We start from the raw sequence: 19,748 nt of genomic DNA, 5'->3' as shown, positions 1-19,748 counted from the left end.
ATGTTTGATGTTTAAGGAGCTGACCGTGGTGCTGTGCCTAACAGACCACCTCTAGCAGACAATGCCACGTGACTCAAAGGTCCCAGGACCGAGGCTGTAAGTGATCTAGCTTAGATACCTCTGCTCCCGTCAGCTGTGTCCGTGGGACAGGGGCAGACACCAGGAGGTGGTTTCAGGTCCCTTTGAAACAGAATGTTATGCAGAGGATGACGTTAAACACTGTCACAAAGAGGAACACGGAGGGAGAAAGGTTTAGGCAGACGCCCTTTGGTTGCCCCCCTGCAATTTAACTCTGCTGCCTTTCAAGGCACTGACGACAACTCAGGAGCTCACCTGCACGTACAGAAGTGCCCCCTCCCCGAGGCATGGCAGCTGGGGCAGCTTTCAGTGTCTGGAGATTCTGATACCCATCAAGACAGGTCCCACATATGGAAACTAGAAACTCTTCTGGGGCGGGGGGTGCAGAAACTAATATGAAAACGGGATGAGACAGCGTCAGCTTGAAGATAAGGAAAAAATAACAGGACTCTTGCTTATAAAAGTGAACATCTCAGCAAGAGTACGGTTGAAGGACACAAAATCTTAACGGACAGGGTGGGAGGGAGGAGGCCTGTCAAACTCAAAATTCTGAAACAAGAAGATCCCCTTAAAGCCGAAACGAGGACGCTTTCAGGACAACTGAGTAACGCTTCTCCGTAACGTAAAGTACGTACAGGGCACGTGCCAGCTTCGCAACTACTTCCTTCCCCCCCCCCGAGGCCGAGTCTCTTGCCTGCTGCCCTTCCCCATCCCGCCCGCCCAAGTCCCACCTCTGCGGATGAGCCCCGAAGTCAACTCTCCTCCACGAGCCTCTCGTTTCCACTTTCCAGGCACAGTTCATTCTATTTTAATACCGAGCGTGTGATATTCGTTTCTTCACATTCACCTTGTCCCACAAACTAGGCTGTTACCTCCCTGGGGGCGGAGCCTGCAGCCTCATCATCTCTGTTTCAAGGCCCAGCAAAATGCCAGACACCGACAAAGTTTAAGTCGTTTTTCAATGAGCCACAGACCCTGGAAATAAACTCAAGAAAGACTCAAGGAGATGTATAAATAGTAGCTTCATAACAGGTTTCGAAAGGAAAGAAAGGAAACTCCAAGCTGCGTCCTTAACTCTGAGGCTGCAAGGAGGGAGGTGGGCTCTCTCGCGTAAACACACCGGGGTCCAGGTGTGGGACAGCGCGAGACGTGTGCATGCAGGTAGGGCACCTGGAAAAGACAGCCTATTCTTGTCTCACTGGCAAGTCAGATCCACCTCGGGGCTAGTGCAGACCTACTCCCTGATTTCTCTCTCAGCGCTGTTTGGCCCAAACCCTTCCAGCAGCAAGGTCCCAAAGGAAGACTTTATATCCAGGAAGTACCGTGCTGGTCATTAAACTACTGTCTTCTCGGCTCCAACCCTCCCTTCTCTATTCCACCCTGGCGTCAGGACCTCTACAAACTCTTCTCCCCTTAGGCTTTGCCAACAGGAAGCGCTCGAGGGCGGCAGGAAGGCTGGCAGAAGAGATCCCTCCTTTGCTTGCTCTCCGAGTAAAGGCCCTTCACCACGGCAGCTGGTGTGGTTCCAGATTCCAGCATTTATCCCACCCAGCCCTGACCCCCAAAACAGCCTCATGACGTTCTAGAGATACAACAGGCCAGGGCCCTCACCAGGCCACCCCTGAGATCTGAACCCCAACTGCCGGGCCCTCCCCTCCTGTGAGCTGCTAAATTCTGACACTCCCACCTCTCCCTTTCATCCTCCCCACGTTTCTGACAGTGGATAAAGTATCCCTCCTGATGCAGGGAGGGGGGACTGATCCCGTTAGCAGAAAAAAAGACCAAGAAACCATTTAATGTATTAACAATCTAACAAACAAAAGAACAGGATTTTGATGTGATAAAATTAATTACCACAGTAATTCAATGTGATAACACTATGTTAAAAGTACCGCTTGGTGGTTACAGGTGCATAAGAGGAACTTAAAACTTTCTCCTCTTGATGTGAGCTTAGCAGACAAGCCTGAGAGTCTCAGAACCAACAGTTAATCAAGTGATACAAAGAGTCACAGATTTTAAGTTTGGGTAAGAAGACCAAACGTACACCAGATACCAAAACCAAGGTGATCTTTCCAGGGAAGGGGAAGTTAGGTAGAGCCAAAGGTTGAGTGACAAGGGGCTTTTGATCCCTGATTTACAACTTTACCATTAAAAAACTTACATGCTATTACTCTGTGGCAAAGACCACTATTTCCAATTTCCTTTCTCTTCTTCCCTCTCATAATTAACCACCTCCTAACCTCAGAGCTCTATCCAGGCATGTGGCCACCCAGAATAAAGATACATTTCCAACATCCCTCAGAGTGAGGCTATTTGGCCCGTGGAATGTAGCTGAAGGTGATACTACAGATGGAGCAGCAAGCCCTCTCTGTTTCCATCCTTCCCGCTGCAGGGATCCATTCTAGACCACGAGGGAATGACACAGCAACAAGGCAGAAGGGGCACAGATCCCAATGATGTCACGCAGGACCACGAAGGATGGCCGGTCAGTCTGGGTATTTATGTAGGAGGAAAACCCCTAAATTTTTAGATTTCTGTTACAGTAGTCAAATCTGTATTTTGATATAGACCCCAAATAGCTAATCACCATGGCTTCACATTCACATGCAACCAGGGGGGCCCACTGACACCTGAACCTCTGATCTGCCCTCCCCCATTTCCCCAGGGAAGGCTGGGACGGTGGCAGGAATCCTCTGTCTCAAAGACATCCGGAGGCATTATGCACACTGAATACGCAGTGAAAGTGCTCAAGACAGATGATGTTAATTTTGTACACAGAAGTTCCCCGGAGCAAAGGAAGACTATCCATGATTACTGCAGGGAGTTTCCAAAAGAAAAGGTAGTACTTTCAGTGTGAACCTTATTAGACTCATATTTTAAAATTAGAAGCTTCACTCAACCTTGCCTGTGCAGAAAAATTTATCCACAAAACAAATATGATGCATCTTTGATTTTCTGTGCCTGTAAAATGTCTGTAAAAGCAGTTTATTTGGTTTAGGGGACCTGCTTTGATATTTTCATGATATGAAATGAGCTTCCAGTAGCTGAAACATAATTTATACACTGGACATCTAATTCCACATGAATAGCAATCTAAGATGGGTTATACTTAAAACCATTTGTCTCACAACCCAAGTCAAAGAACCACTTATGCTGGGATTCCCTGGATAAAAGAAATTCTTAAATATAAATACTTAGACTCATTGGGCTGCTCAGGCAATGGGGCAAGACGTCGGTGACGGCCAAGCATGGCTGTTCTAAGAAACCTCTTTGAACTGATCGGTAGGATTTTTCTGTAATTGTGAAATACATGCTGCGTATGAGAATTTACAACAGAACTGAAATCATGTTGGCTGAATAATGCAGCAAGATCAGGGAGTTGTGTCCCCCCGGAAAGCAACACAGGGGCAAGCCCGGGTGCCGAGCGCTCCCTGGAGGAGGGGTCCTTCCTGGAGGACGGCCACTGGCCCTCTGGTCCCCTGGGAGCTCTGTCACTTGGATCCAGCTCCAGCAGCCTGTACTCTCCGGATGCCAGCATTCTCTAGAGACTGAGTCAGTGACCAGGCCCCTTTGTGAAAGACGAGATGAAATCTTTAAGTTTACTTCCTATGGGACGTTTCAGAGCTTTTAACAATCCTATGCACACTGTGAGCCTCTGAGGGTTGATATAACATGAAACAGTTCTCAGCCTTATTGGCCCAAGAGATCTTGGAAGTAACTCCTGCTAGTACATCTTGGTTCACAGTACACAGTTCAGGAAGTGCCACTGGGTGGTACTGGATCCCACCGGAGAGGGTGGGCTGGATTTGAACTCTGGTTCCACTACTTACAAGGCCAGTGACCTCGGGCAAGGCATTTAATTTCCCTAAGCCACAAATTTCCTCATCTGTAAAATGTCAGAGGATTAAATAGAGAATGTGGACAAGCCTAGAGCGGGGCATAGTAAGAATTCAATAAAAGTTCCTGATTAGTATTTAATGCTCACCAAGTACGAGAGACGTGGGATGAGTGTCCCGCACAGACCAGCTGCTCGTCCAGCTCCATTTAACCGCTGGCTTAGCCAGGACGCACCCAAGACTAGCTTAAACAGCAACTTTTATAAACCATCCAACACAGCTCAGAATCATATCGATGCCTTTTGTTTGTTTTTTTTTTGGAAGGGGCAGGTGGAAAAACAACTTTGCAAATGTGATGCACAAGACAGTGTAGGGTCTGCAATTCCCAGCATACTGGGACTTCCGTTTTCCCTAATGTCCTCTTTCCTTAAATCACCTCCACGCTAAAATGACCAAGTGCTAAAAGATTACCTTACAAAACAGTATATATCCTAGAAACAATATATAAATTAAAATATTTCTACAGTAAAATTAAGAAAAGGCAATCCACAAAGTAGTACATATAAGGTCTTTGCCTATAAACGCTTAAAAGTGAGCAAGGAATACACCAGACAGATCATAATAATTAGCTTTGAGCCAGATGGATTACAGGTGATTTTTAGTTTCCTATTTTCTTTCACATTTTTATATTTTCTACAGTAAATGTATGGTTCTAGGTACTTCTGCTGCAAACATTTTTGCCTCATAGCTAATTGGCCATTTTGCAGTAGAACATAAAATAACAAAAAACAACAAAAATAGCAAAAAACCCCAAGACTGGCATGAAAAAAGACAGTGAAACGTGACAAGTGAATAACTAAATTAGAAAGACTTTACTGTGAAATACAAAATATTTGAGTATATTAAAAATGTGTGTAGACCATGGCAATACTGCTCAAATAACTGGTTGTATCTCGTGTCAACCGTGGTGTGCATCAAAGTAAGAAGCCATCTCTCAGGGCAAATCGTTGGCATCTGTCGGCTTAAGACCACCAACGTGGTCCTAACGGGAAGAACTGCTACCACATTTCAACCAGTTGAAACCAAACCATCAAACCAAAAACTGCCAACCAGTTATTTTCTCATTCACGGTAAAACTGCCTGACGGCCAGTTGTTATGCGGCAAAGAAGTCTACAGCGAAGCTGCTTACGGTGAAAATGTGGGTACGTGAACATACGTTTCCTTCAGGAGAAAAGTGTGACTCAGAAGTAGATAAATGATAGCGTTTTCCTCCCTCCCCATTTTAGAATATGAGTTCACCAAAGGGCATAACTTTTAAGGCAGAAGTCTAAAGTCTAGGATACTCATCCCCTTTTCACTGATCATTCAAAATAAGGAATTCATAACAAATTTGCATAATGTAAGTATTATCATTCTTTTAAGCACTCTCGCAGCGACACAGGAATTATTATGCTCTTCCAGGGAGGAGGAAGGGAAGGAAGGAAGAGAGAACAAATGTGCGACACTGCAGGTTAAGCCGGCCCCGGGGGCTCCGACACGGGAGACCTGACGGAAGCCCAAGGGCAGCGCTGGGGCAGATCCTGGGTCTACTTCCCGGCCGAGGGAAAGGGGGCTGGGAGCAGCCGTCCCCAGGCCAAGACCACCAGTGTTGGTGACAGTGTTTGCACGGGCTTTCAACCCACGTCAGGGTCCACGTGCCACTTTTACCATGTGATGGACGGATTGACGTCAGCTTTCGCTTTCAATCGCCAGCTTGTCTTGCGGAGCTTCCTGCTCTACGAGCCAGGAGGTAAATTAAGCATCAGCAGAATTCCCCCAGGATATTCAGTATTCGCGGGGATTAACATCCATAGTTATCAACACGGACGTAGGCGGGGGCGGGGGGGGGGGTGCCGTCCTTCCCCTCCCCCCGTCACGGCCCAGGCTCGAGGTCGCGCCCCGGACCAGGACCCTGAGCCGCAGCAGAACGCCTCCCCTTTCCGTGGCGCGTCTTCCCACATCTCCTGCCTCACACTCTCTGCCCTGCCCCAAGCCCGGGAAGGAACGCTGTAATCCACTTCAACGCGCCTTCCCTAGGAATCTTTTCTCATAAATTCTGCACTGATTTGGGTTTTTCATAATCTCAGTGACAGAGTCAGAAGAAACCACCAGTGAAGTATCAGATTATTTCAAAACCACCAGGCTGCTGAATGTCTGGGCCCTAAACAGGGCTTGTCCTTACTTGTCTGGCACACAGTTTACAGGACAGAAGCGTTGCGATCAGGAGACGATCAGGAGACGGGTAGGCTCTGAGGCTGCACCAGGAAGTAAACCTCCCCGCAGCACAGACGTGACCTCCACTACCTCCTGGTGACTGGCCTACAGGGCGAAATTCTAACTTGAGTATTCCTGGGCTTCAGGTCTCTTCTGCTTGGGCCAAATATCCAATACATTTTAATTCCTTACACCACCCAGACAGGAAGCATTTACGCAGGCTTATGAATCATACAGAAGCAGGCCCAGTACCCTTAGAACCTCAGGGAAGTCTCTCAGAGAAGTAACTGTAGTCGTATAAATCCCAAAGGACACTAGCTTTCCCTCCCCAAACTGAGTTTTCCCACCTTTCTTTCTGAGACTCACTAACCTTCGCTGCAGCAGTAAGTCTGGCATCTTAAGAGATGGGTCCTTTCAACACCCCAGGGGCCCCCGATGGACCCGCCATCCACTCCCTGAACACACTGGACATTCTCTGGGCGGGCAAAGGGGATTCCGAGTGGCGGCGAGCAGATCGGAACGCAGATTCCTCTGGCTTTCTGCTTCACCACAAACCAGTCAAAGCCTGCTGGTTTTGTTTGTTGCTTTACTTTTCTGGGTGTCAGTCATCTATTACAAATATGTTTTTAAACGTACACCTGTGATATCCTAAATAAAAACAGCTAGGAGTAGCAGAACTGGCCCATGGATTTAGGAAGTAAGTAAATCAAATATGTATCTAAATGGAAGGCGCTAGAAATAAATCAGGGACCTGGCTTAATACGGCACTGCACATTTTCTGATTTTTTTTTTTTTTTTTTTTTTTAACCACCTAAAGACTCTGACAAGTGGATGGATACTTTGTCACCTGATGAGAGATGGTGGGAATGGAGAGAAGTCGAATGAAACTTCCACTTGCAGGGTATTAACATGTCAAAGTACCAATAGCATGGTTTAAAATTTTTTTTCAAAAATGTTATCAAGTAATGTTGCACGCTCCACTTAGTAATTTAAATCTGATTCGAATTTCGTCACAGCATATATGAGGCAATTTAAAATTTTAAGCCCATGCCAACCAAGGAAAATCTGCAGTCCTTTGGCAGAAAGGAATCTCCTACAAGAAAACCAAATCTCTAATGTTACTTCCATTCCAAGTCAATAGTTCACAAGATGAAACAGCTTCTTAGAGCATCTTGTGAGGCATGTAAGAGTGGTGGAGAGACGGTGCACAGCAGTAACAGAGCAAAAAGGTTAAAAAAAGAGAGAAAGTTTCATTTCATTGTCTCTAATTTTAAAAATGAAATTTTATTTTTTCATTAGCACTGACTCATCACAAGAGTTATGGGTAGAACAGAGGACTGTGAAGGTTCAGTTATCTTTAACTTAAAAGAATTGGGTATTGTCAGAAAATGCAACCTCTGTGTGTTAAAAAAAATTCTGAGTAAGCTTCTGGCCTCACCATTCAGAGGCAACATGCTGGGTGCCCAAATGGCAGGCTGGATTCTTCTAGCTACTCTGTGGTCAATAAAATATATGACTGACATTTTTAACCTTGAAGGAATTATTGTCACATTTGGCACCCACTGGGACCCACAGACACAGACCAACCACTCCATAAATGTCTCATAACCAGAGAAGGAAATGCCCTGTCCCAAGGGAGGAAAAAGTAGTTGAACAGATTTCAGTTTTCATGAAGAACTGAAAAAACTGTAGGAAAGGTATGGCAATTCATTAGGAAACAAAAATACTGAACAAACACAAATATATTACCTTTGCTGTTACCTTAAGTTTGCTTTTCTGTAATATTAAAAATCATCTATTCCTTAACTGTCACGACAATTTCCTTTTGGCTACTCCTTCTGCATTGTATCTATCCTTCTAAGCCATAAGTCACTACACATGAGATGTTTGCTTTCAAACACAAGTACCTGTTATTTAAGTTAAAGAAGGAGATGCAAATCAGAACACAGGTTGCAAGCGACTCACTTTATCTTCAAGAAGTGATTTTTGCCAACATAGAACAAAGATTTTAGCATTTACTTTTCTCTTAGTGTCACCAGTTAACTGAGCAGAGATCAAGGATGACAACTGCCTCTTAGGAAACAGGACTGTACACTGTGAAACTATTTATTAGACTCTGGCTGCAATTTTCTTCCATTCAGTCACAGGTACAGGCTGGCACTCCTCCTGCGGCAGTAACTCATGGAAAGGAAAACGAAACCACGTTCATTAAAGCCTTCCTCAGATTTCAAAGGGGACGCTGGAGAGAGAATCTGAGAATACCCGTGTAGAACACACGCCCTCTGACCCATACTTCAGGCCACGCCAGCGCTTCTTTTCTCAAGCTGGGAAGCAAGCAGAACCTGGGGAAAGCCTGGCATTTGGGGCTCTATCATCTTTGCAGGTTTGATGTCGCTCTTCAAAGTTTTCGAGGTTAACAACTGTGCTTACGTGTGCTCTACGTTTATTTTAAAATAGAAGTTACATGTGCCATGGTTTGGAGTCTAAATGCTAACTACAAAAAGAAGAGTAAGAGTTATCTCAATTTCATACAGAAAATGTATTCCTTTAAAATACCAAGGTACTTGGAAATCATCCTCTTTTAGCACATTTTTAGAATAGAGAATTTTAGAAAACTATTTGCTAAAAGTATTTTTCTCTTGACTACCCACTAAGATCTCCCTGGACTGCAAGCAAATTTATTTTAATTGGCCACCACAATAGAAACACTCTCCTGCAGACTTTTTTTTTTTTAATTTAATTTTTATTTTCTTTGGCTGCACTGGGTCTTCCTTGCTGCGTGCGGGCTTTCTCTAGTTGCGGAGAGCGGGGGCTACTCTTCATTGCGGTGTGTGGGCTTCTCATTGCGGTGGCTTCTCTCCTTGCAGAGCACGGCCTCTAGGTGTGCAGGCTTCAGTAGTTGCAGCACACAGGCTCAGTAGTTGCGGCACACGGGCCTTAGAGCACGCGGGCTTCAGTAGCTGCAGTGCATGCGCTCAATAGTTGTGGCTCGCAGGCTCTAGAGCGCAGGCTCAGTAGTTGTGGCTCACGGGCTTAGTTGCTCCGCGGCAAGTGGGATCTTCCCGGACCAGGGCTTGAACCCGTGTCCCCTGCATTGGCAGGCGGATTCTTAACCAATGCGCCACCAGGGAAGTCCTCCCCAGATTTCTTTGATAAATACTGGACTTTGAATTTCCCCGAGTCCATCATCACACAGAGCAAGTTAATGAAACCGCATGCCTGTATTTCCCCATTCTATCAATCCTTTGCTTAAATGCTAAAATGTAATTATATATTTTAAGTGATCAAAATTTCCAATCTTGACAGTGATCTTTTAGCTTAAAACACTAAACCCTCTACCAGAGTAGAAAAATCTGCACGTGTAACTTAATGAGATTTTAGTCATTTCCATTCCATTACTCTAAAAAGCACTTTGTAGTCATTTGTTCTGTATAATTGAGAGCTTATTTGCCAAAAAATCTAATGGATTTTTTTATTCATTTTAAACACCCTGGCAAGAGTTAGCAGATTTTTGAATAGGGGGTTTTAAACACTTTCTTTTAAAAGAAAAGATGTAAAATCCTACATATTGTCAAGGTAACAAATACTAAGACTTACATGGGACACCTTGCTGTACTAGAGACTAAAAGGCTACTTCTGTCAGATTAGTTAAATTTTAAGAAGTATGATGATCAAATTGTCTAATAAGAATTGCATGGTAAAATATTAAACTGCAAGATGAAATATTGGGAGAAAGGGGTTGGATTTAAATCACCCCAAGTAAGCAGAATTAAAACCTACACCTAAGAAGCCGAGAATTGTAGAAAATGTCTAAGACAAGTTTTCAAGTGGCTGTATAAAGTCAACCTTTGATTTCTCAGGTACACGGGCCATTACTGACCAACAACTCCAGTCCAGTATAATATATTGCAGGATAAATTTTTCTAGGCAAATATTTCCCATCACAAACATGTTTTTCTTAGCAGCATTAAACAATCAAGCAAACAAAAATATCTTAATTGACTTAACCCCACTAGGTCTTTCCTAAGTCATTTTTGAAACGTTTATGTAAGTGCCTAATGAACCATAAATCTAAAGAGCAGTGGAATCTCCCTTCTGATTTTCTGTATCTGGACATCTTTATCCAGGTATCTTTGATATATTCTGGCAAAATGAGGCTCACATGACTCAATTATATGGAACACTTGGGTTTCTGCTGGGGTTATAAGGGAACTATTTTTCCAATAAGAGCTGTTAATAATATGTATACGAAATACTTACTTTAAATTCAGCAGAATAAAATTATTTGAAGTACCATAGTAAATGCTGACAAATAAAGAACCCCTAGAGCACATTCAAATAGCATAACCAGGGACTTTGTTAACATACTATTGTAACTTATTCTATCTTTTTTTTTCTGTTTAGTCTTTCTAAAGAATTTATCAAAAAAGTTCTCACAGAAGCATAAAGATATTGCGTTCATGTTACGATGTCACTTCTCAACAAGTGTAATTCTTAAAATTCTGTAAAACTGTTCAGAAGTGTCTCTTGACCTGCACTAAGAACCTGAGGCTACTGTCTCACTCCAGTAGCTGGACTCAGAAACTGGGTTGGTTCGAAATGAAGGGTTCCGGCTGGAAGAGTCAGACATTCACACCCTCGTGAGGCTACTTGCCAGCCTTGCTCACACTCATCAGAGTGTCTTCTCACAGGGTTTTCTTCTTCTTCTGGTATTTTTATCAAAAGGGAAAATCAACAGTCAAAGGATAATTACAGACAATCTCGTAAATAAAAATGCTGGCACTCCCACCGTCTCATAAGAGTGACAAAGAAGTTTTGGCAACTTCTCACTTAATGTTTCTCTAAGACATACTTACTCTTTAAATACCAACTCTTTTCATAAGGTGTACACATGACCAGTGAATACCTCAATCCTAAAGCACCTTATAAAATAGTTTATAAAGATAAGAACTACAGATGCTAAAACTATGTGTAAGCTGGATAATCACTGAACATGTAGTTTACTACTGAGGAGAACAGCATCTGCCTGAGGCCCAAATGTACTCTTAAACCCAGGGACTCAATAAAAGATTGAAGATGGGAAAAAAAAAGAGATGAGGTCATCTCTGCTATTCTATTTTCATACAGAACTGCTCCCAATAGTATGTGATTTAATTTTAATTCACCCAGTTTAAAACATCCTTGGTAATAACATATTCCAATTGCTTGGCACAGAAGCCCCTTAGCAGGCCCGTTGGTACTGATGTAATACTGCAGCTAATTGTACCTTCTAAACTTCGGAAACCAGGCTGTTCTACAGCAACTCTACAAACCTAATTAGATAATGCAAAGTTAAGGTTTTCCTCCAGTTTCGGCGGAGCCGTTCTTACACTCAGTGAGCTGGATCAGGCATCCCGACTGGCATGTTTAAATGCTTCTTGAGAGCCACACTTTAAAACACTACAAAGGCCGGGGAGCCCAGAAGGGAATTTATAATGGAGCAAAAATGAGAACATTTCTCATTTTGACATATTCAGGATTCTTAGCAAATGAAGCAACTGCAAGTTACTTCTCCCCTCTCCAAAAAAGACCGAAGCCCTGGGTAAGTGCAGTTCCAACTTGTCTCAGGGTTGCTTTTGGGACCATAGCACTGAACCAGAATTAAACCGTAGACCTCATTTCAAAAAACTAACATCACTGGGGCTTCCCTGGTGGCGCAGTGGTTGAGAATCTGCCTGCCAATGCAGGGGACACGGGTTCGAGCCCTGGTCTGGGAGGATCCCACATGCCGCGGAGCAACTAGGCCTGTGAGCCACAACTACTGAGCCTGCGCTCCGCAACAAGAGAGGCCGCGATAGTGAGAGGCCTGCGCACCGCGACGAAGAGTGGCCCCCACTTGCCGCAACTAGAGAAAGCCCTCGCACAGAAATGAAGACCCAACACAGCCAAAAATAAATAAATAAATAAAAATTTAAAATAATACAGACATTAAAAAAAAACCAAAAAAAAACAACTAACATCACTGAAATGCTAAGCCTACAGTTTTGCTATTGTTTCTTCCTTTAGGTACACATCAGCCAAATTAATGTATTATTAAAAACTAAAAATTGCCTAATATTCTCAGGATAAAATTACTTTCCCAACTTCAAATATTAAAATATTGTTCTAATCACAGCTTTCCAAGTTAACTGGATTTCAGACTAAAAGAATGCCCCAAGTGCCTAATATGTATTATCATATTTTAATACAATGTGTATAGTATATACAGTCTATATTATCAAAATTACATGACTGTGGTTCAGCTTAAAATACATGGACACATGTGTCTCTATACACACACGGGGTGGGGGTTAGAGGCCTAATTAAGGCAGAACAGAGATAACCCCAATGTGGGAAGTCCTCTTCGGTACTCATGGCTCTCTAATAAAACCCTTTCTCGATTTGTAGTTTTCCCCCAGGGAAGATGAGTGTTCACCACTTGAACTTCTTTTTTTACCTGAGCCAGTGTTTCTGGGCATCGCATTTACCGAGACGCACTGCAGGCCCTCCTCTACCCCAGGTGCCAGGGGGCGGCGCAGCGGCAGGTGTTCCTGCTTCCACGGCCGCCCGCTCACTACATCCTTCGTTCTCATCAGTTCTTGCTCAAATGCTGCAGCACTTGGAATTGCTGGTGGTCGGGCAAGACTCCCCAAGTCATCTGACTTCTGCCTGAACCCTCTTTCATCTCTCCTGCTGCCGGCATTTCCCCGTTCCTCTCTCATGCCCACGTCCACACCCTAAGCTACCACTCCAGTACCCAGGCCCCAGACTGGAGCTGGGCCCCTGCCCAGGAGCTCACACTTCGCATCCAGCTCTGATGCCCGTTCCGGGCTCCATCTACCCGGCAGACACCTCCACTCCACTGGCCTGTGGCCTCTACGCACTTTATGCCCAAACCGCACAAATGCTCTGTCTCACGGACCCCAGCGCTACGTGTGCTCTAGACCAGCACTTCGCGAAGTCTGGTCCCCGGGCCGGCAGCAGCGTCACCTGGGAACAGTTAGCAGCGCCAATTCTCTGCCCCGCCCCAGACCTCCTGAATCAGAAAGCGCGGGCAGGAGGCCGGACGACCCGGGCTTTAAGACACTCTCTGGGCGACTCTGATTCCTGCTCAAGGCTGAGAACTGCCGCCTCAGATGGTTCTGCTCCTGCTGAGGCTTCAGCATCCTCCCGGCCCATTCCAGCCAGCAGAGCTCCTCCTCCCACCAGCCGCACCGCTAAGTCTACCGTCACCGTCTCTCTCTCTCCCCGCATATTCACTTTCTTGGCCCCCCTCCTGGTTTAGGCTCAGCATGAGCTACGGGGACATGTCTCTCCTCACGGAAATCTGGCCTGGGCACTGCTCCCGGATCCCTCCTCGGAGCCAGCCTGAACCATTCACAGTATTCAGCGTCTCAGGGCTCAGATTCCGTTTCTCTCGCCGGGCTCTCTTCCATCCCTCCAGGCCCTTTCCTGCTTCTGCGTGCCCAGGCCCTGTCCCCGCGCTCACCCTCCGCCCTGCCCTCCCGGGGACCGCTCTGACCGCACCCCACCCCGCGGCCGGATGCTGCTTCCCCTGTGACCCGGGGACCCAGTAGCTAGTACGACCCTCCTCTCACCCCCTGCAACTGTTGTTTGTGCATCTGGCCTGCAAACCTGTGGCGAAAAGGTAATCACTCGTGTTGTTTATCTAGGACCATGCCCGGTGCGATGACCACATAATTTATCACCCAACCCAGAGCATCCCCTGCTTACACCTGCCAGCTCATCAAGGACTGCCCTCCCTCCAGACGCACCCGGCTCAGCTCCCACCACCACCACGATGGCCTTCTTTCTGTTTCTCATGCATTCCGGCCTCCTCCACCCTCAGGGCAAACCTGCCTGTCCCCTCGGCCGGCCGGCGAGGCTCTTCCCTGAGAGCTACATCCGGGACTCAGCTCAGCCATCACCTTCCCCGCCTTCCCCGCGGGGTCCTGGGCCCCTGTCCCTCCACTCATCCTGCACCGCCTCACATGCTTCTCTCTGTGTGAAATGACCTCTCCAGCGTCTCTGCGGCCCCCTTCAATGGGGGCCACACCAGCTCATCTGTGTTGTTAAAATCTGCGGGAGGTCAGAGGGCACAGCAGAAGTCAGGACACCTGAGACTGACTGTGTAAATGACCTTGGGCAGGGTTCAAGGCTCTGTAACTCAGTGAGGATTACATCAGACCGCATGAGAGGGTTACTGCTACAATTAACACCACACACGCAGAATGCTGACCTGGCACAAAGGATTCACAGATGTTATCTGTTATCACAGCGTTTTTTACTACTTTATAGTACCTCCAATGTCTAGAGCAGTAGATGGTACTTCGTAGGCAACAGGTGTTTGAAATCTTTGAAGCAGGGAATCAGCAGTTGAACGTCACCACTCCCTAACTCCATTTCAAAAGCTTCCAAAAAGCTGCTCTTACTGCTCAATCAGTAAAACCCCAACCCAGTTCCTCAGCCTGCCATTCAGTACCTTCAAAATAGGGCCCCAACGTACTTTTCCAACCTCCAGTTCCACACCTTCTGGGTGGTTAGTAGGTCATGACCTGAGTAGCATCTTCCTTACGCCAAAGCTTTCTACTTCCTCTACTGCATAGCCTCTCCGCCTAGAGCCGTGGACGGTGCTTAGTAAACACTCGACGGATATTCGAAACGTCTGTTGACTGAATGACTGCCATGTTTACAGTACAAATACATCTCTCCCAATTCTCACAGAATTCTGTCCACATTGTTAACACATATTCTACCTTCTCACCCTTCCCTCTTCCACCACACAAACTCCAACCATAAAATCATTCCTTTCATAGTCTCAGGCTGTGTCCGTTCTACTCTAGAAATTTTAAATTCTTGATTTCACTGCTTTTCTTCTTCTGTCAGATTGTACATTCATTCCTCAGGGATGAAAATTAGAATCTAAAATATGAACAAAGACAATCGTCGAGGTTGGAGCTGAATAATCACAACCATGTTCCAATATTCAACAGCTGTTCAAATCTTGCTGACCAACCTTTTTTTAACAAATCAAGTTAGAAGTTACAAATATTCTGTTTACAAATGGCCCAGGCTCAGAACCGTGATGTTCATTCACGATGCGTTACCTTCTTTCTCCCTGTCTCTAATTCACTAGTAACAGATCGAAGCCCACACCTTATCTCCCATTCCATGAAGCCGGCCCCATCACAAAACAGTTACCCAGATTCAACAGCTCGACAGTTTCCATTCTTTCTTTACTAATAATTGTGCACTCCCTGAATGGCTATTCTCAGCCTTCGCCACCCGCTAAGGAAACGTCCTGTGACAGTTCCCATAGCGAGGTTTCCTTACCCAGCTACCAGAGTAAGGATGGGGAAGGAACCCAGGCCATGTGGGCGCTGCATCCTTTTTTTCAACTAGGATGGGATCCCTTTAGAACAGGGACTTTTCCTTGAGACCGTCTTGGTATTCTCAATGGGGGAGGGGTGGTGGTGGTAGTAACAGGATTGATGCCTGACCTTCCAACACTGGATGGGAAACACTTCCACAGAATCGACAGATACAGCAGTTCTCAGGAATGTTTGCATTTCCAGGGTGTAATGAGTGCTTCAGCACCATGGAAGACGAGGGAGAAATTCCATGGGCAGGAAACAGGCATTCTGCCTCCCAAGGACTCAGTGCTTCGCAGGTACCTTTAAGCTTCGCAGGTACCTTTAAGCTTCGCAGGTACCTTTAAGAAACGTGAAAGCTTCTGCTTCTCAGCCGCCCAGAAGAACACACGTGTATGCAAAACTCAGCATTAATTTCAGGAGGCCTATGGAGCCCAAATTTCTTAGACTTGGTAATAAGGGAGTTTTTTCACTGCAAGGGTGGGGGAGGACAGCAAAATGGAACAAAAACTAATCCCAGGGCATTTCACTTGGGGAACCGAAACAACAGTGACCTCTTAAGACACTACATTTCTTCTAAGTGATAGCTCCATCCCTAATAAACGAGCTTCCATTTGAAACAGAAATCTCGTGGTCAAGGGCAGAGCTTTTCTGGTTGCAGCCAATCATCGCTGAGATAAAAGGCTTTGTTAAGGTAGAACCTGACTGACTGGGTGATCAATTCAGTCACAGCCTCATTAAGCAGTGTTCCTTTACACTGGTCTTAGCTTATCACATAAAACCTCTCCATCTAGCAATGGTTCTTGAATTAGTCCTACTACGGATGCTCTGAGCCTAAGTGGCATTAATAGTCTGAGTCAAGTAACATTTGCACATACAGAGAGCTGCCGGTTTACATGCAGCTTCTCACGAGTACTGAATTTGCTATTAAAGAGCCACTGAAGGTCTTGCAACATCTCCATTCCAGACCTTTATTTTCAGAGGCTAATGATTCAACGTTGAACACTCAGCGCCGAAACCCGGGAGAAATGGTCTGGGAGATGCTATAATTTATTAATTAAAGGGACTGTCTACACTTTGCAAGTGCTAAACAGATGGTTTTAATAAATGCTGACCTTAAAATATTCAGAGGACAAAGCCTAAGATGATAAGCCTTCCCATTATAACCATAAAACATAACATCAGAATGTATGGATTTTGTCTTCAGAACCTTCCATGTAATAAACAATCTGTCATCCTTCTACCACCTATCGGGTGCCTCTGGACACCTTCCTTTTCCTTCACTCCCACATGCAGACACCTAGTCCTGGTGCCTCTGCATCTTCGTTTAATAGCTCTTGAACCAACTGACTTTTCTCTCCTTCCACCGTCACCCTGCCAATGCCATCAACATCACGTTCCACCTGGGCTATCATAACCTCCAACAGGATTCCTATCTGCTCTGGCTCTAAACCAATTCAGCTAGAGTGGTCTTTTCAAAGCACAAATCTCAGCCCACCTCTCCCCTACTTAAAAATCCTTCGACGAGCTCCATCCTTGGAGTTAATGGCTGCTCTAAAGACCTGATTCCTGGCATGGTCTCTTTGAACCCTCGCCCTCCATCTTCTAATTACGCTGGCCTTCTTCCACTTCCTCAGCTCACCATGCTACCTGCTACCTCAGGGCCTTTGCACATACTTCTCCCTCTCAGGGGTGTCCCCCTCCCATACCCAGATCAACAATGACTCTTCTTCAAATCTTCAGATTTCAACTCAAAAGCCATTTCTTCAGGTCAGGCTTTTATGACCAAGTTCCTCCATTTTCTCACCCCCTGTGGGTTTTTTTTTTTTTTTTTCATAGCATGTGGTGGCACAATTTTTATTTACACATTTGTGAAATCTTGATTAATGTGATTTTTGACCCACTAGCCTACAAGAGCCACGAGTTTAGGAGCAAGGAGTACTTCCTTAACAACTAGCACCGGCACATGGGAGGTACTCAAAAATGTTTGTTGAATAAATCAAATAGTATCCAACAGAGTACAATTTGAACGGTAAGATCACTTTTCACATCATTCACATCAGAGAAACAGCAAGAGGCCCGGAGATGGGAAAGCAAAAAGAAATGTGTTCCTCTTGTCTTGACCATAGGTGACGCACTTTGCTGGGCAGATCTAAAGGAGGAAGTAGTCCAGGGAAAAAAAAAGCACCAGGCTACGGCAGACTTTTGTGCCTGGAACACTGAAAGTATGAGGCAAAAAGCTGTACGGGGCGGGCCCACCAGGACCAGCGTGCTAGAGTAGAAGCATAACCTGTACTTGGTAAATGGGATTGTCCTAGACTATCTCAGGCCATTTATCAGAATCCAAAAAAGCCCTATACATGGATTAGTGTTAAGGAGAGGCAGGTGTTTCAGTGGGTGGAGTATGTGTAATCATAATCAAAGAGTCAGAATTTTCCCGAAAGGAGATGTCCTTCTACTGCTGTATTTCAGAAACATTTAGGTTAGCTTCTATTAAAGGGAGGCAATAGTCCCTTATTTATGCTCTTATGATTTATAAGCTATACCTTAACTTGCTTAGTTAATATTTACCCACAAACTTAAAAGGGTTTGGCTCTCCACATACATAAAGCATTCTTCTTAATGTTAATTGTTTGAAAGTCTTAATAAGCTAGCTTCAGTCTTTGGCAAATGACAGAAATTACCCTGGACCCAACGACAAACTTTTATCCAATAAGTTGGACCAAAAATCAAGTTATAACCACCTCCTACAGCTATTAAATGAGCTCGTGGCTCAGTACTTGTACCAGCACTAATATAATATTTCAGAGGAAATAGGCATTGGGGCTGACGCTCCATCACCCCTTTAGAAGACTTGTCATCTGAACTGCAGGACATTCTGAATATGGCTAGTTCTGTCACTCTTTCCTCAATTTCTTCCCCCAGGAAATGGCATCTTTACATCTTTATTAGCTCTCAGTAAAAGGCCATTTGATCACAAATGCTTTCAAACAACTGCAATATTCAGTCGTCCTTTGTCAATAAGTCATTTTGAAGCAAAATCATAAAGAGGTCACCATCACTCCATGAGAGCTGAGGGACTTAAAACCACAAACACATTCAAAAGGAAAACTGGGTACTTTTTATTACCATTAACTTAGATGACTTAGAGGGGAACCCACCCCATACGTTATAAAGAGATTCCAGTGCCGTTACGTCTTCAAATACACACTAAAACTTCAGAGTAAATCTCAAGAGTAAACCTTCCCTCATCACAGGGGCAGGCGCAGATAAGGAAATCTCTTCCTACGATTCTTAGTGTTGAAAGGACGCCTTCTCCCTCTACTTCCAGACGCTAACTTTCCAAAAGGAAAGTTAATAAAGGCGACCCCTCGGATGCAATGCAGACGCTGCTTGCACAAGGCGCTGGAAGCGGCACAGCTCCCCAGCCCCCGAGGCCCCGGCTCCCGCGTCCCAGGGGAAGGAGGGGCGCGGCCGTAACGGCGGGCAGGTCGGGCCGGGGGCGCGGCCGGGTCAGCGGGGCCGCAGCCCGGGGTCCGGTCACCCACGTCCCGGGGCGCCGACAGAGCCCCACCGACCGGGAGAGTCGGGCGGCGGACAGCGCGTCCGGAGGAGCCCTCGGCGCGGGCGGCGACCGCACAAGTTAGTTTGGCAGCCCTGCGGCCCGGCTGCAACCGGGGGGGGGGGGGGGAGGGGAGAGGAGAGGAGGGGCGGGCTCCGGCCCGACGGAGCGGCCGGTGGAGGGGGCTCCGGGGCGGGGGTCCGCAGGCGGGCGAGGGCGGCCGCCGGGAAGGGGAGGGGGGAGCGGGAAAGGGAGGGGGAGGGAGGCCGGTCCTGGGCGAGGCCTCGGCCGCGCATCGCCTGTCTCGGCGCCGAAGCCGATGGGGCGGCGCTCTCCGCGGAGCCGGGGGCGGGGCCGCGCGTTCCCACCCGGGCTGGCAGCCGGGGGCGCCCGAGACCGGGCGGAGGGGGGCGCCCCGGACGCGCGGGGGCGGCCGGACCCAGGGGCCTGGTCCGCACCGGCGGTGGCGGCGGCCGCGGCCCCTCGCCTCCGTCAGGCATGCGCGCGCCACAGGCCGCAGCCCGGACCAGCCCCGCGTCCCCGGCCGCCGCCGCGGCGGTCCTGGCCCGGCCCTTCTCTCCTCCAGCCCGCGTTCCAGGTGCGGAGGGCGGCCGCCGAGTCCCCGCCGC

At 46.6% G+C, this 19,748-nt stretch overlaps 1 protein-coding gene and 1 long non-coding RNA gene across 8 annotated transcripts in view; both read right to left on the bottom strand.

Moving 5' to 3' along the window:
• GALNT7 (polypeptide N-acetylgalactosaminyltransferase 7) overlaps positions 1–19,748 on the bottom strand; it is a 120,326-nt gene that overhangs the window by 100,187 nt on the left and 391 nt on the right. The gene's annotated exons all lie outside the window — the stretch shown is intronic.
• On the bottom strand, positions 9,036–19,193 carry LOC309633394. Its single transcript, XR_014247495.1, has 2 exons — positions 12,644–19,193; positions 9,036–10,874 (listed from the first exon to the last, which is right to left on the bottom strand). It is a non-coding gene; the product is annotated as an uncharacterized lncRNA (long non-coding RNA).

Source organism: Balaenoptera borealis (genome assembly GCF_965194805.1).
Source record: "Balaenoptera borealis genome assembly, chromosome: 8".
Taxonomy (NCBI): Eukaryota; Metazoa; Chordata; class Mammalia; order Artiodactyla; family Balaenopteridae; genus Balaenoptera; species Balaenoptera borealis.
This window is presented reverse-complemented; position numbering and strand designations above follow the sequence as displayed.